Genomic DNA, 12,888 nt, shown 5'->3' with positions numbered 1-12,888 from the left:
AAGGCAGAGATTCCACCTGCAATTACCTGATGGCTGGGGCTGGGTTGTCTGGAAGATACTGCAGGGTGTGATGTGGGGACTGGATGAAACTGAACTCAGAGGACCAACAGATGACAGCCAGATCCCCTTGAGGAGAGGGACAGGTGACATAGCCCTGACCCAGGGAAGGGGGTGACCACCTACTGGGAGGACAGATGTACAGTTTCTTCCCCATCCTTCTCTAGGAGAGACACCCAGGCTCACAGAAAGACAGGCACATAGGACCCCTACCCAGAAGGACAGAGAGACCCAGAAGCCCCCTCCTTGGAGGACAGACAAACTTAAAAAGACAGACACACAGACAAGCTCTCTTCACAATGCACGCGTGCATACACACACACACACACACACACCCCCCACACATTGGAGTCCCTTCCAGAAAAATGCATAGATCCCCAGAGCGGGCACAGTGAGTGGCTCCTTCACCTCCCCTCCCCTCCCCAGGCCCTGCCTCCTGCTATGCTGAATGGAGCAAGGGAAATTCAGTTAGCACCTATTTACACCAGGCCTTCTCCCAGTTCCTTTAAACAATGCCTAATTTTCCCAAGAGTGATTGGAATGCATGCTACCCCCTCCCCAACAAACACCCGCACCCACCAGGGCTGAGAAGCTTTTTCCAGAAGACCAAAGGGAGAAGGACTGGGCCCAGTGCCAAACCTGGGACAGGGAAGGCGGAAGGAGGGAGGGAGGGGCTGGTCAGACGGGTATGGCAGCCCTAGAAAGGGAGGACAGGCGCTCTCCCTATCTTCCCTCCCCCACGCTGCTGTTAGAGGGAGCAGGGGGCACTCAGGTCCTGATCTAGGCAGCACAAGGAGCAAAAAAAACAGCACCCCAAAGCCCTTCCTGAAATTCCAGTCCCCTCCACCCCACCTTTCTGGTTCCCTGGTTCTAGGAGTGTCCCTTGTTTAAGGTGAGGACAAAGGGGGTTGCCAGGAACCCTGCAGTATGCAGGCTGGAGGGCTGACCCAGACCTTACCCAGCCAGGGGAAGCCCTTTTTTTCTGGGGCAGCCCAGAACCGTCTAGGGCCAGAAGTGTTTGTGTCTCATTTGTCATCTCTCTATTGCCCAGAGACCCCAGCCAAACCTTCCCCCAGATGCCCCAAGCCCAGCCTCGGTGCAGGAGAAGAGGCCAGAGTTGGCCTCTCTGATGGCCCCTGCCTGGGACTTCAGGGTTAAAGGCAGAAGGAGAAGGCCCCTGGGACTAGGGCCAAGTGGTGAGGGAAGAGAGAACCAGACTGGGGCAGGCCTACAGGTACAACTCCTTGTAAGGCATTGTGGTCTACACACAGCTGCCTGCCGGACAAAAGGGAACAACGTGTTTGCGGTGCCTGCCCTACCCAGACAACTCTGCCTCAAACCGCCTTTCCTGGAGAGTGAACCAGGGAAGGAGGAGACACTCACTCCCTGTGGGCCAAGAGTGAGGGCCAGGCCCCCTACTTCTGATGGTGCAGGATAATTCAGAGAAGGCCCTGAGACCCTGAGCAGTGGCATTAAGTCTTGGGGCCAGTGGGGTGGGGAGGTAGCTGTTATCATCACTCATGATCATGGGAAGAGATGGTCTGAACAAGTTTTTTTTTTTTTCTTTTTTGAGACGGAGTCTCGCTCTGTCACCCAGACTGGAGTGCAGTGGCGCAATCTCGGCTCACTGCAAGCTCCGCCTCCCGGGATCTGAACAAGTTTTGCTTAGAGATCAGGACTGATGATCTCATTCGCTGCAACCTTGTTCATAATAGCCAAAGAGTGGGAACAAAACAAATGTCCAGCAAATGACGAATGGATTTCTTTAATGTGGCATATCCATACGATCTAATGTTACAATTAAAAGGAATGAACTACTGATGCATGTTGGATGCAGATGAGCCTTGAAACCCGTATGCTCAGTGAAAGGAGACAGTCATAGAAGATCAGGTACCCTATGATTCCATTTATATGACATGTGCACAACAGGCAAAGCATAGAGACAGGAAGTAGATTAGTGGTTGCCTAGGGAGGGGAGGAATGGAGGTGAATGCTAACGAGCACAGGGTTTCTTTCTGGGGTGATGAGAATGTTCTAAATTTGGTGGTGGTGGGCAGGCACAATGGCTCTACCTATAATCCCAGCACTTTGGGAGGTCGAGGCAGGAGGATTACTTTAGCCCAGGAGTTTGAGACCAGCTGAGCAACATAATGAGACCCCCGTCTCTACAAAAAATACAAAAATTAGCCAGGTATGGCAGCACGCGCCTGTAGTCCCAGCTGCTCTGGAGTCTGAGTTGTGAGGATCACCTGAGCCCCGAAAGTTGAGGCCGCATGCATTGAGCCAAGACTGCGCCACTGCACTCTAGCCTGCCTGGGAGACAGAGTGAAACTCTGTCTCAAAAATAAATAAATAAATAAACAAATTTGATGATGGTGAAGCTGCACAAGTCTGTGAACATACTAAAAATCACTGAACTGCAAGCTTCAGATTGTTGAATTATATTGTATGTGAATTACAGCTCAACAAAGTTGTAACAAAAAGATAACCACAAAAGCATAAATGAGCTACATATAAAAAGCAGGGGCTTTGTGCCCAGCATAAGGGGTCAGGGGAAAGAAGGAAAGAGTTTGCTTAGATGCCCCAGGTAAAGAGGCTTCCTGCCTCTGGGTTAAGGCAATGCCCGAAAAGCACCCGAAATCCCTTTAAATGATGGAGCATTTTGAAATGTTATTATTGGTATAGAAATAGCTGCATTTAGCATAGAGACAGCAGAACAATTTGTTTAAATAGGAAGCCACAGGTGGTGGGTACACCCCTCAGGAAGCAGCATCATGAATAATAGAGTCAATTCGATTGCTAATTTTGTGTTATGTGCCTCAAGGCTAAAATTTTTCATTGTCAAAGCTTAGCAAATGCTGACTTTTTTGCTCTTGATCAGTGATGGATCTGATGATTAAAGCCAGCCAGGATGGAAATGGACTGCCTAGAGAGGGAGCAAGCTCCTGTCCCTGGAGACATGGAGAGGGACCTTGCTCACCAGCTGTCCACTGGCTCAGTGGGAGGGGGTTCTCACATCTGCTAGGGTTTGAATTAGAATGTCCAAGTCCCGCCAACTCTGAAAGCTTTTGATCCACATCCACCAACATAGAGCTTTACGCACTGAAGATGAAAATCTGTGAATGTTCTCTGGTTTGAAATTTTGCTTGTGATAAGAGATATGATTAGAAATTATTAGAACAAGAGTGAGGGAGGACAGCACAGCCTTGTTGTGGAGGGAGGAGACACAAGCCTAGCAGCCTGGAGATGTTGAGGTCTCCCACACTTTTTTTTCTTTTTTTTAGAGACAGGATCTCTCTATGTTGCCCAGCCTGACTCGAACTCCTGGATGCAAGCAGTCCTTCTGCCTCAGCCTCCCAAAGTACTAGGGTTACAGCGTGAGCCACTGCACACAGCCTGTCTCACATTTTCAACATTCTCTCACCCTCCTCTCCACTGATGCCAAACCAAGAAGGTCATCCCACTGGGTGAGCATGAAGCCTAGGCGGAAGGTCCCAGCTATGGCTCAGTCCACAGAGTCCTTCACCTTAACTCTGGTTCTCCATCACATCAAGATCGCCCATGGGAGATTATAACAGTATACGTGCTCAGGTCGTACCCCATCTGCATTTTCAAAGCTTCCTCGGTACAGCCAGAGTCAGGCACCAGGCTTTAGCTCTGGTCCCAACACCAAGACCTTTAGGAACACACTTTCTTCCTCTTCCCAGAGGAAATAGGCCAGAGCTCAAATCCACAGCACTGCAGGTTCCTGCTTAGAAAGGGTGATATACTCTGTCCCTCAGGAAGGAAAACAGAGTGGTTCAGTCCCCAGAACCTGAAACTCCACCACCGTTGGCCAGGGCCACAGAGACAGAGACAGAGACTGCGAGAGGAGAGACACAAATGGGTCGGTCCCACTCCTGACAGTGAAGACAGCGGTGCTGGGGACTTGAGTGACAGGAAGTGGAAGTTATTGAGAGGATTTCAAGGAAACTTCAGAAGCTGACATTGCAATAGGGGAAGCCCTCATGGTGTTCAGGCAACCGGACAGGAGTGCAGGAAAAGAACAAACAGGAAGGACCTGGGGCTCCGCTATAGGCATCCTGCCCACCCCCACCCCAGCCCTGAGGATTCCCCTGGCCTGAGCTGCTTAGCACTGGAGCTGATATCCAGAGGCCCACTGTTTTGATTTTCCTGCTGGGCAACCTGAGGACTAAGGTGGGAGTTGGGGACAGGGACTAGAGGCCTTTATTCCTTCCTGTATTCACCCATTCATTTATCCACATATTTGCTTATCAGGCACTAGTCTAAAAAATTTCAGGAGATGAGGTATTTGGGTCCTCTCAAACCAAAGGAGGTAGGAGTCTCCTTTGACCAAGGCAAGGTATTTCCTGAAAGTCCCTGTTGAGAAGTGACCATCAGGCCAGACATGGTGGCTCACACCTGTAATCCCAGCACTTTGGGAGGCCGAGGCGGGCTGATCACCTGAGGTCAGCAGTTCAAGACCAGCCTGGCCAACATGGTGAAACCCCATTTCTACTAAAAATACAGAAATTAGCCGGGCGTGGTAGTGGGCACCTGTAATCCCAGCTACTTGGGAGACTGAGGCAGAAGAATCGCTTGAACCCAGGAGGCGGAGGTTGCAGTGAGCTGAGATTGCGCCATTGCACTCCAGCCTGGGTGACAGAGTGAGACTCCGTCTCAAAAAAAAAAAGAAAAGTGGCCATCAGTAATCCTTCATCATTAAATCAGCATATTGATGGCTGACTATATACTGGGCACATGCTGGGAAGACACTGAGGGAATCAAGTCCCTAATGGCCTTTACTGTACATCATGGGGAGACAGACAGATATATAGTCACTTATTCCAATACTGTAACAATAACACATACAGTGCAAAAAAAAATGCCTTACAAATATTAATTCATTTAACCTTCGTAAGAACACTATAAAGTAGGTGCCATAATCTCTATTTTTACCAGATGAGGCACAGAGATGTTAAGAAACACACCCAAGGTCATGCAGCAGTGTGGCTCTTTTTCCATGCTCCTAACCACTATACCACACTTCCAGTATAACGATGGAGAACAAGAAAAGTGGTATGGGCCGGGCGTGGTGGCTCATGCCTGTAATCCCAGCACTTTGGGTGGGTGGATCACTTGAGGTCAGGAGTTCGAGACCAGCCTGGCCAACATGGTGAAACCCCATCTCTACCAAAAAACAAACAAAAAAATTAGCCAAGTATGGTGGCACATGACTGTAGTCGCAGCTACTCGGGAGGCTGAGGTAGGAGAATTGCTTGACTCTGGGAGGTGGAGGTTGCAGTGAGCTGAGATCGTGCCACTGCACTCCAGTCTGGGTGACAGAGTGAGACACTGTCTCAAAACAAAAAAAAGGAAAGAAAAGTATTTATGTTTTTAAAAAGTGGTCTGGCAGTTTAACAACCAAGAGACTGTCCTCAGAGCAGCAACCAGGCACCTACCACAGGGCAGGGTCTGAGAGAAAGGGACTGAGGGCTGGCACATTTTGATGGAAAGAGGAGCAGAGTCACAGCATTGGGCCCAAAGGTCCCCCAAGAAGGCAGGAGGACTCCTGCGGTGGGGAAGGCAGCAGAGGGGAGATTCCTTACTGCAGCGTTGCTTGAAATCAGTCTTACCTCTGATGAAAATTTCTGAGTCTCTGTTTTGCAACCCACTCCTCCCAGCCCCAGCCTCTTGGAAAAGTCCCCTTTACAAAGAGAGCCCTTCATGGTTTAGAAAACACCCCTCGGTCATCCCTTTAAAAACGCACAACTCTTGGGGTTGGACAGAACTGTTGAATGTCCTGACACCCTGGAACTTGACAAAGCATCCCAGGTAGAAGCCACACTGGCATGCCCTAGCACAGATGCCCACCCTAGGCCTGGCCCCTTTCTTGCTTTCCCAATCCACGGGACCAGTGACACTTCCATGCCTGATACAGAAGAGAAAGTTGCATAGGACTGGTGAAAAGACGTGGGCAGGGGATGGTCCTCTGCAGTCCCCTGGCCTCCATGTCTCATCCCACCTGACACAGGGAGGCAGCCACAGTTTAGGCTATTCCCAGCCTTTTCCATGGCCATGGCCTCCATGAAATGATAATTCGTGTGTGGCAGGCTGGGGCAAATGAAAGGGTCTGCTGAAGAGCAGGTGTGGTCAGGCCAGGGGCTGTGGACACTCAGAGAGCTGATGGCCTAATATGTCTCACAGTCATAGCCACTTAGCACAGGCAGCGTGACCAGGTACCCTGGCTGGGAAGTGCTTGCTTGCAGAAAGCAACCTGGTTTTGTGAAATGAGGAGCTAAGGGAGGAGCAGGAAGGAATGGGGAGCCAAAAGATAGTTAAAGGCCTGCCTGCCTTGGGTTGAGGCTTGGGATCAAGGGCACTCATCAGACCTGGAAGCCATAAACACCCAGGTATCAGAGGAGGCTCAGCCGAGGTTAATCACCCACCATAAAAGCAACCACAGCCCATGGAGAGCAGAGTCAGGTGGCAGGGCTCCTCAAAAGTGAGCCGCCCCAAGGCCAGCCCTGCCCACCCCATCCCCACCTGCTGGAGTGGAAGGAAGCAATGACTCCAACCTTGGTGAAATCTGGCCATGCCCCAACACACCTGTCAGTTTCCTCCTCTGATATTGCAGGGTGGCCCTAACCTGATTCTGGTATTCCCCGCTTCACCACCACCGTCAACAAAAGTTTTATGACTCTATGTACCTTTCAAGGACTCTAAAGAATCTGGCTTCAGTCTGAAAACAATGAGAATTTTCAGGAGGGCAGAGGTGCATGATGATAAGCAGGTGTTTTTGAGCACGTGTCTTTATATGCATGTATCCATATAAATACAAAGCACACATGTTTGATGGGTTATCTCCCAGAACAAACAGCCTCACAGGCCCACCCCCCACCCTGTGGGCACACAACCTCAGCCTATAGCACACACGCCCTCTTGTCCCTCACACACTCTCTCAGGTTCACACACACCCCACCTGCCCTCTCACTTGCATGGCCTGACGCACACGCCAAGGTGCAGTACCACCTGACATCCTCATCTCAGGCACAAGCATGTGCGTGTACCACCCGTCAGAGTCCCGTGCACACCACCTTCCTACGAACGTCACACACATACCTGTGCACACACAGCCGTATATAACACACATCCAAACCCAAATACACAGTTACAGGTTTGTTTGTTTTTTCTTTTATACAGACAGAGGTTTCACTATATTGCCCAGGCTGGTCTCAAAATCCTGGCCTCAGGCTGAGAGAGGTGGCTCATGCCTCTCTAATACTAGCACTTTAGGAGGCCAAGGCCAGCTGATTACCTGAAGTCAGGAGATCAAGACCAGCCTGACCAACATGGTGAAACCCCGTCTCTACTAATAATATAAAAATTAGCTGGGCATGGTGGCGGGCACCTGTAATCCCAGCTACTCGGGAGGCTGAGGCAGGAGAATCGCTTGAACCCGGGAGGCAAAGATTGCAGTGAGCCAAGACTGCCCTATTGCACTCCAGCCTGGGCGACAGAGCAAGACTCTGTCTCAAAAATAAAACAAACAAAACAAAAAAAAATCCACCGGGTGCAGTGGCTCACGCCTGTAATCCCAGCACTTTGGGAGGCCGAGGCAGGCGGATCACCTGAGGTTGGGAGTTCGAGACCAGCCTGACCAACATGGAGAAACTGTCCTTACTAAAAATACCAAAAAATTAGCATAGTATGGTGGCGCATGCCTGTAACCCCAGCTACTCAGGAGGCTGAGGCAGGAGAATTGCTCGAAGCCGGGAGGTGGAGGTTGCAGCGAGCTGTGATCATACCATTGCACTCCAGCCTGGGCAACTACAGTGAAACTCCGTCTCAAAAACAAACAAAAAATCCTTGCCTCAAGCAATCCTCCCACCTTGGCCTCCCAAAGTGCTGTGACTCCCAAAGTTACAGGTGTGAGCCCCAGCTCCCAGCCAAAGGATACACATTCTTGATTGCAAGTGGCTGAAACCCAACTCAAACAGACTTAAGCATAAAAAGATCATTTCTTATAATTGAGAAGTTCAAGGGTGCATTTGGCTTTCAGCCTAGCCAGATAAGGGGCTCAGTGATATCATCAGGACCAAGACTCTCTCCCCGTCTTTTGGCTATTTTCCTCCATGTTAGCTTCGTCCTCGGGCAGGCCATCTCCCTGCTGCAGGAAGGGCGACCACTAAGGGAGCACCTCTTTCCCGATGCTTCCTGCTGAAGTTCCAGGGCTGACTCTCCAAGGCTGATATAGGTCACATGCTCATCTCTGAACCAATCCCTGTGGCCAGGGGAATAGAATACTATCATGTTGACTAGACTAGACCACATAACAAGACCCTGTGGAGGGGTGATCAGCCCCACCCAACCTATAGAGAAAGGGGACAAAAAAATGTGATTTGGGCCAGGCGCGGTGGCTCACGCCTGTAATCCCAGCTCTTTGGGAGGCAGAGGCGGGCAAATCACGAGGTCAGGAGATCGAGACCATCCTGGCTAACACGGTGAAACCCCGTCTCTACTAAAGATACAAAAAATTAGCCGGGCGAGGTGGCGGGCACCTGTAGTCCCAGCTACTCAGGAGGCTGAGGCAGGAGAATGGCGTGAACCCCAGGGGGCGGAGCCTGCAGTGAGCCGAGATCTCGCCACTGCACTCCAGCCTGGGCGACAGAGCAAGACTCCATCTCAAAAAAAAAAAAAAAAAAAAAAATGTGATTCACCAAAAGACCAGGAAGAAATGCTGGACAGGGCCGGGAACCATGCCTCACGCCTGTAATCCTAGCACTTCAGGAGGCTGAGGCGGGTGGATCACCTGAGGTCAGGAGGTCGAGACCAGCCTGGTCAACATGGTGAAACCCCATCTGTACTAAAAATACAAAAAAATCAGCCGAGCATGGTGGTGCATGCCTGTAGTCCCAGCTACTTGGGAGGCTGAGACAGGAGAATCACTTGAACCCAGGAGGCAGAGGCTGCAGTAAGCCAAGATCCCACCACTGAACTCCAGCCCAGCCTGGGTAACAGAGCAAGACTCCGTCTCAAAAAAAAAAAAGAAGAGAAAAGAAAAGATAAACAAATGCTGGACAGGCAGAAACAACAGATGTTCACTACATACGCTAACCAAAATGTACACCAATAAAGACGTGGAACCAGAGAAGCCAGGTATAAAGATATCCGTGTACACACCGAGCCCTTGTATAAATACAAATACTACCTGGCCAAAGTCTACCTTCTGTACCTTATCAACGGAATATTGATTTCAGATAAATAAATGATTCAGATGTATGCTATAGGACTTCAGGGGAAGGAGAGAGCCCTTAGATCAAGCTGAGCTTAGGAAAGTAAGATATGGATGGAAAGATCTGGAAATGTGATAAGCCACTGGACAGGAGCGGGATTCCTATGGAAGAGTAGAAAAGCTAGATATTGGGGAGGAGGGTGGGACTAGGGGTTTCAGAGGCCAGACAGAGCTTTTTCTGCAGGCTGCAGGAAGGGAGGAGCAGGATGATGAGCTTAAAGCAGTGCTTTAGGAAAATTAAGCTGGCTGGGGTGTTCGGGATAGATGTTAGGGGCAAAAACTAGGGGCAGGAGACTAGAAAGGGGGCTACTGCAGAAAGCAGGTCTGGAGGCCTGCAGTGTGGTAGGAGCAGGAAGATAGGGATGGACTCAAGCTAGAACCAACAGGAGGTGGCAGTTGACTGCATGGGCGTGAGTCCAAGGTCACTCAGCTGCACTTCTAGCAGCTCCCTGCTGAACCCTAGCACCTTCTGTTCCAGCTAGACTGTTCCATGCACTTGCCATGAGCCACTGGGCTTACCATCGTGTCATCCAATCAGTTTTAGACACAGCTCCTTGGAGACAGAGCAGGTTCCTCCAGCGTCTGTGTCTGGTTCCTGTCTCAGTGCCAGCATCTGCCCAGCAGGGTACTGGCCCAGAGTAGATGCTCCAGAGTAAATGTATAGACCCTCCCCTGAACATGCAGTTTATACTTGCCTCCTTAGCTTGGTTCATCCCACATACACCCCTTCACTCTGGTAACAGCACGATGAGGCTGTCTCGAAACCCACCACAGTCCTCAGCAGCAGAAGCAAGTGTGGACAAGCCCGCCTTCTCGCATGCTGACCATGCTGGAGCAGGGTATGGCTTTGGTCTGACTCTTAGGACTGACCAATGCAAGGAGGTGCCTGGGATAGACAGGAGAATGGGCACCATATTCCAGTGAGACATAGCGCAGGAGCTGGGAGTGCCAGCCCTGGAGAAGAGGTTCCCAATGTGTACAGAACCTCAGGACTGCCTGGAGGAAGAGGGGACATTCATCGGTGTGACCCAAGGGATATAACCAGCACCAATAGGAAGGACTCCCCCAGAGAGAGACTTCTGCTCCCTGTAATCAAGGACTTCCCAAAAGTTGGAGCTTTGTGAAAAGAGAGTCTGCGGCTGGGCACACTGGCTCATGCCTGTAATCCCAGCACTTTGGGAGGCTGAGGTGGGTGGATCACTTGAGGTCAGGCTTTCAAGACCAGCCTGACCAACATGGTGAAATCCAGTCTCTAGTAAAAAAAAAAAAAATACAAAATTAGCCGGGTGTGGTGGTGGTGCACACCTGTAATCCCAGCTACTTGGGAGGCTGAGGCAGGAGAATTGCTTGAACCCAGGAGGTGGAGGTTGCAGTGAGCCAAGATCACACCATCGCACTCCAACCTGGACAACAAGAGTGAAACTCCATCTCAAAAAAAAAAAGAAAGAAAAGAAAAGACTGAGTGTGGTGGCTCACACCTGTAATCCCAGCACTCTGGGAGGCCGAGGGGGGCGGATCATCTGAGGTCAGGAGTTCAAGACCACCCTGGCCAATATGGTGAAACCCTCTCTCTACTAAAAATATAAAAAAGTAGCTGGGCATGGTGGCACACGCCTGTAATCCCAGCTACTTGGGAGGCTGAGGCAGGAGAATTGCTTGAACTCAGGAGGTGAAGTTTGCAGCGAGACAAGATTGTGCCATTGCACTCCAGCCTGGGTGATAGGGCGAGACTCTGTCTCCAAAAAAAAAAAAAAAAAAAAATTAGCCAGGCGTTGTGGCAGGTGCCTGTAGTCCCAGCTATTCAGGAGGCTGAGGTAGGGAGAATTGCTTGAACCTGGGAGGCATAGGTTGCAGTGAGCTGAGATCGCGCCACTGTACTCAGCCTGGATGACAAAGCAAGACTTCATCTCAAAAGAAGAAGAAGAAGGAGAAGGAGGAGAAGGAGAAGAAGAAGAAGGAGAAGGAGAAGAAGAGGAAGAAGAGGAAGAGGAAGGAAGAAGAAGAAGAGGAAGAGGAAGAAGAAGAAGAAGGAGAGGAAGGAGAGGAAGAAGAAGGAGAAGAAGAGGAGGAGGAGGAGAAGAAGAGGAATAAGAAGAAGAAGAGGAAGAAGAAGAAGAGGAAGAAGAAGGAGGGCGAGGGGAGAGGGAGAGGGAGAAGGGGAAGAAGAAGAAGAAGAGGAAGAGGAAGAGGAAGAAGAAGAAGAAGAAGAAGAAGAAGGAGAAAACAGAGTCTGCGTCAACTGGGAAGTTCATGAGGAGAGTTCAGGCAGAAGGTCAAGGGGCTTCTACTGTATCAGCTGGGTTGTTGGAGCCTCAGAAACATGCGGGCCTACTGTATGCGCTGCATGCATCACCTCATTTAAATTCATAAAGATCCCGCCAGGCCGAGATGGAAAAGTGCCTACATTCACACAGCTGTGAAGGGAAGAACTGGCATCTGAGCCCCACCAGACAGACGCTGCGCAGGTGCAGCTGCCCCGAGCCTGCCCATGCATGTTCTGCTGCCCCAAAGCCATGTGTGACCAAAACCCAAAGGACAGAGGGTGCAACCAAAAGAATTTCGCAGCCACTTCCTAATGGTGTAAAGAGTTATGTCACCAGCTGAAAATGCAGATAGTAACAACTACCTCAGAAGACTGATATGATCATCAGGTAAGGAACAGTGCCTAAAATAGCAGGTTTTCAAGACATGTTAGCTTGACTCTCACCAACCCTCCCTGCTTGTCCCCCAGCCTTTCCCAAAGCCTTTCTCCACACAATTTCCCCCATTCCCTCACCACCTTCAGACCACCCTCCCCCATGGAACTTGTGTTCACATCACTTTGATACATTTGCCTTGTGAGAGTTTAAGCCTTGTGTTTCCCTGCATGAAATAACCTCCTTGCAGAACAGAACAGTGTCTGATGCCTCTTCCCAGGGTAGGTGGTCAAGTGGGAGAAAGTGCTAGCTCAGCAGGGTGGAGGGTAACTAGGAGGTGGCAATTGGGTCTATAAGGAGGAGCTTATAGGATAGTAATAAAGAAATAGCATGTAAAAATCCGCCATTATGCAAAACAGAAGCTTGCAAATCCAATTCCTAGGGAGCTAGCCATGCAAACAGAGCCCTGCCTACTGACGCCCACTTGCTTTCCCCAACTCTCAACCCAGGGCTCCTTTCCCTGCCAATGATGGTAGCAGTGGTAGTGATTAGGGTTGGGAACCATGGTGATCATGATGGGTTTCTTTTTTGTTTTTTTGTTTTTTTGTTTTTGAGACAGAGTCTCACTCTGTCACCCAGTCTGGAGTGCATGTAGTGGCACTACCTCAGCTCACTGCAACCTTCGCCTCCCGGGTTCAAGCAATTCTCCTGTCTCAGCCTCCCAAGTAGCTGGGACTACAGGCATGTACCACCACTCTCTGCTAAGTTTTTGTATTTTTAGTAGAGACAGGGTTTCACCATGTTGACCAGGCTGGTCCCAAACTGCTGGCCTCAAGTGATCTGTTTGCCTCAGCCTCCCAAAGTGCTGGGATTACAGGCGTGAGCCACCATGCCCAGCCA

The sequence above is a fragment of the Pan paniscus genome, chromosome 10 (assembly GCF_029289425.2).
Source record: "Pan paniscus chromosome 10, NHGRI_mPanPan1-v2.0_pri, whole genome shotgun sequence".
Lineage (NCBI taxonomy): Eukaryota > Metazoa > Chordata > Mammalia > Primates > Hominidae > Pan > Pan paniscus.
Note: the sequence above shows the minus strand (reverse complement) of the source record.